This window comes from Mobula birostris, chromosome 25 (assembly GCF_030028105.1).
Source record: "Mobula birostris isolate sMobBir1 chromosome 25, sMobBir1.hap1, whole genome shotgun sequence".
Classification (NCBI taxonomy): Eukaryota; Metazoa; Chordata; class Chondrichthyes; order Myliobatiformes; family Myliobatidae; genus Mobula; species Mobula birostris.
The window spans coordinates 25971251-25975944 of NC_092394.1; the positions used below are offsets into that span (position 1 = coordinate 25971251).

Consider the following 4694-nt stretch of genomic DNA (forward strand, 5'->3'; position numbering starts at 1 on the left):
TGTTTATAACTCTGGTGGGAGCAAAGGATGTTGGGAATGGTGAGGGTGGAGCGCCGCGGGAGGGGTGTGGGACTTACACTGAGAAAGAGTGCCAGGAGCAGATGGTGGCACAGGTTTGGACACACCCAGCCCTGAGACTCCGGGCAAGGTCACTTGGTTCCAAACAATTGGTTTATTGATCGTTACAGGATGTCTCTCTCGCACTTTTCGCTCCTCCCCTTTCCCTTTCCCTTTCCCAACCATGATTCTCCTCTCCCTGTCCCTTCCCATCTCTCAATTCACAATAGAGACCCATATCAGGTTTATCATCACTTACATATATCATAAAATATGTTTTTTGTGGCAGCAGTATGTAAACTTACTACAGTACTGTGCAAAAATCTTAGACACCCTAGATATTTATATGTGCCTAAGACTTTTGCTCATGACTGTACATGTGACAAATAAAAATAATCTTTAATCTTTAACCTTTTAATCTTCAAAATTCTCAGTAGATTAGATGACATCTATAGAAAAAGGAACAGTGTTAACAGAAATGACTTCTTATTAATGTTCTGATTAAAGACAATGCAGAAAATGCTGGAATACCCAGGAGGGCAGGCAGCATCTGTGGAAAGAGAAACAAAGTTAACGTTTCATATTGAAGACCCTGCATCAGAACAGGTCAATGATCATTGATCTGAAATGCTGACTCTATTTTTCTGCTAAGTATACCCTATCAATATGTATTAGCTCACACACTGCCTTCCAGACACCAAAAAAACCCACAATTACAAGACCTGTCTGTCAAGCAACCTATTACACAGAGTGAAATTTTAAAGCATTTTGTTCTGTCAGTTGGGACTCCCAACTGGAAATTGAATGACTCTTTGAAGGCATGGCTGAATGATCAGTGAGTATTTTACTCAAGAACCTTGCTCAATAGCAGTGTTATGGAATGGTCCACAGTGTTAAATCACCCTGGGCATAAAAATAAGATCAGCAAGACCACTGGCTGCTAACATTTAAGATACATACTCCTACTACTACGTCGACTCAGGCCTAGGGGGCCGGCGTCGGGCACGATGACGGACTCTCCACTTCTCCCCCTCCCTCATCAGTGTGTTCAGTTCATCTACATTAGCCGCGCTGCTGTCTTCTAGGAGCTTGTTGACCATAGTCTTGGGAGGGCATCCAGGGTTCATCCTCCCGTGCTTGGGCTCCCATATGGTGACTAGGCTGGCAGGTAGCTCGGGGTGGCGTAGACAGTGCCCTGCTAGTTGCAGTCTTCTCGTCTCGATTTTAGTGGTGAGCATCGGCAGGTTGTTATAGAGCTCGACGTTCATCATGTGCTGTTGCCAACTCATGTCAAGAGCCATCCGGAGCATTCGTGTATAGCAACCATCTAGAGACTTTCGCATCGTCTTGGTGAGTGTCCACCTCTCGCATCCATATGTGAGAATGGGCTCTATGACTGCTATGAGAATCCTCTTTTTAAGCCTTCTGGTCAGGTTCGACTTCCAGATTTCCTTCATTTCGTTCGTAGCCCTCCACGCCAGCGCCTTCCATATCTTTATGTCCTTCTCTGAACTCATCATTCTTGACCCGAGGTACTTGTAGTCAAAGACTTTCTTAATAGTATCATTCTCTACAGTCTTGAGAGTACTTTCATCGCAGTTTAATGCCATGTACTCTGTCTTTTTAGTGTTCAGGTGAAGTCCAACTTTATTGCACTCAGTTTCCACTTTTGTTAGTAGCTGCTGTGCTTCCTCCATCTGGTCAGAGAGCAGGACTATGTCATCTGCAAAATCAAGATCTGTGAGCGTAACTGGTCTGACCCTTTTGGTTCACCCTGGTTTTATGGTAAAACCAAGCTTGTCATGATCTTTGGTAGCTTGATGTAGAGCGTAATCAAGGACGATTATAAAGATGTAGGGTGCCAGATTGTCTCCTTGCAGCACACCAGCTAGGAGCTCGAACACTGCTGTTTCTCCGTCTGGTGATACAACTTTCGCCATGGTTTTGGTATAGCTGGACTCTATTGCTCTCAGTAGATGGGCTGGTACTCCGTAAGCTTTCAGGATCTTCAGCATTTTACCTTGGTGAATGGAGTCAAAAGCTTTGCGAAAATCGATGTAAGTAAGCATGGCCGGTAGGTTGTTCTTCTTGACTTCTTCGACGATCCTACGGAGAGCAAGTATTTGCATTACTGTTGTGCGCTTCTGCCGAAAACCATTCTGATTGAATCTTAGCTTGGGGTCAATGGCGGTGCGAATCCTGTTCAAGATCATCCAATTGTATAGCTGTGCTAAGATGCAGGTCAAGCTGATACCGCGGTAGTTATCTGTCTTTGTGGGGCATCCAGACTTGGGGACTGGGTTAATGTTTAAGACTGACCACTGTTCTGGTCTGTCGCCTTTCATCAATGCTGTATTACATATGTCCAGCAAGATGTCGTCCAGGTCATAGTTCTTCAGGATGTCTGGTGGTATCCCATCTGGTCCAGCACTCCTGCCCTGTTTGAGTGCATATTTGGCCTTCTTCAGTTCCTCAATGGTGAATGGGTCATCATCGATGTTGACTTGCGTTAGTATCATGAATATGTCCTCTTCTTCTTCTTCCATGATCGTTGGAAGGCTTCCCAGCAGGTTCTTAAAGTGGGTAAACCATGTCAGGAGACGGTCCTCTGGTGTTTTACCACTTATTTGACCTGATGGGGACTTCTTCCGTCTACTGATCTCATTGACTAGGCGCCATGCTTCTCCATGTTGCATATCTTCATTAGCAGCCTCTACCTCTGTAATCCTCTCAGCTAGTTCATCTTCCTTCAGTCGGTCGTAGGTGGCAAAGAGATTCTTCTTTGCTGTCTTGAACCTGTCTCTTAGCTCTTCTGTTTCGCTCCTTCTAAGTCCGACATGACAAGCATTGACCACACTTCTTGCTGCGACGACGTCAGGATGTTTCGAGATCCGACTCTTCTTGATTCACTTCACAGTAGGCAAACTCTTTGTTGCATCTGTGTGTCCGTCTATGAGCCGTTGTTAGCGGTCGGTGGCAGTCTCTTCCTCCCCCCTTTCCAGTGGGCTGAAGCGATTTCTCACCTCCACTGTATACTGGACTTGAAGAATAGGTTGTGAGGAGAATGCCTTCCAGTCTACCTTCTCCTTGGGACCTGTGGCTTTGGGTTGCCACAGGCTCAGTCTCACTTGCATTGACACTACTCTGTGGTCAGAACTGACCGAGTTGAAGGTGCTGTGGGCTTCTGTGTTGATCACACAATTACGCCATTTTGTTCTTACGAGGATGTAATCAAGCTGTTTCCTATAGATGCAAGCTCTGTTTTCGTATGTCCACAGTTTACCAGCTCGCTTCTTGAATTGTGTGTTGACGGCAATGAGACTGTGTTCCTGGATGAAATCAACTAGATATTGTCCATTTCTGTTGGTAAAGTCTTGGTATGAGTACGGAACATCTTCCAGTCCGACCTGGGCATTAAAATTGCCGAGTACAACCAGGAAGTTATGTGCCGGTATTGAAGTGACAGCTTCGTGAAGTTTACTGTAGAAGCCTCCACCTCCTTCTCTTCACTGCAGTTGTGCGGGGAGTAACAGATGATGACAGAGGTCGCTGGGTTTCCGTCAAATTCCGCAGTAAGGATTCTGTCACTGACTGAGACTACGCCCCTCAGTGCCTCCTTCGCCTTGCGGCTCAACATCAGCCCTACTCCACCTTGTGCTGACATCGTCGTCGGCTGTCTCCACGCGGACGAGGTGATGAGGTGCATCCTCTCTACCTCTGTGAAACTTATCTCTTGGTCAGGGTGTACATGACGGTGTTCTTGGAGCCCCAGGATGGAGATCTCGTAGCTGCTCGCCTGTGATGCCAACTCTGTGTATCGAGGCAAGAGGCGGATGGAGTTTGCGTTGAAGGTTGCGATGATTGTTTTTATCTTACAACGCAAAAGATGCGCAGATCGCTCGGCCCCTTTGTCGGACTCAACCATCCCAGTGTGGTTTGAGGTTGCATCTTCATACTGCCTGTCTCGGCCAGGGTCTGGGCGTTCCACAGAGTTCCTGAGCACTCCCGGCTCTGGCAGTACAGGGTTTGTTGGGTTGTCTGTCATTGTAATGCCTTACAAGGTGCAAAACGAAAGACTGTGTGGCACGCCACTCCTCACACAGACAGTAGGTGGCCGTTGACTCACAAAGAGTTCATCCGCCCTTTGACGGGTTTTGTTTTAGTCCTGCTGGGTGCCTACACACCCTCCTCCCTGGTTAACCGAAGTGCACCAGGGGGTGTGCCAGCTGAGTCGCCGACAACCCGACCCGAGACAGGTAATACTGGGCTGCGTGGCACCAGTAGCAATGCAAGGTCCTGACCTGACCAGAAAGATACATAGCTGTAAAACAAAAAGATAGAGATCACGCAAGGTTAACATATTCAATGGGATAATAGCCAGTTTCAATCGGATGAGAACCGATCTTGCCTGGATAAACCATAATCAGGGATTGGCAGGCAAAAGGGCAATTGAACAGTGGGAGCTTTCTGAAGTGAAGATGTTTCAGCTACAGTCTAGCTGTATTCCTAAGGGGACAAAGGTAATGAAGGTAAGGCCAGAGTTCGATGGACAGCCAAAAAGATAAGAGAGAAAAAGCGAGCAGAAAAAATACATAGAACATGCCAAGTTGGTAACACAAGAGAGAATCAGACTAATT

The 4694-nt window shown here is 46.7% G+C and overlaps 1 pseudogene; it reads right to left on the bottom strand.

Moving 5' to 3' along the window:
- Nucleotides 1-3020: 3020 nt before the first annotated feature.
- On the bottom strand, nucleotides 3021-4102 carry LOC140187854 (craniofacial development protein 2-like; annotated as a pseudogene).
- Nucleotides 4103-4694: the final 592 nt, after the last annotated feature.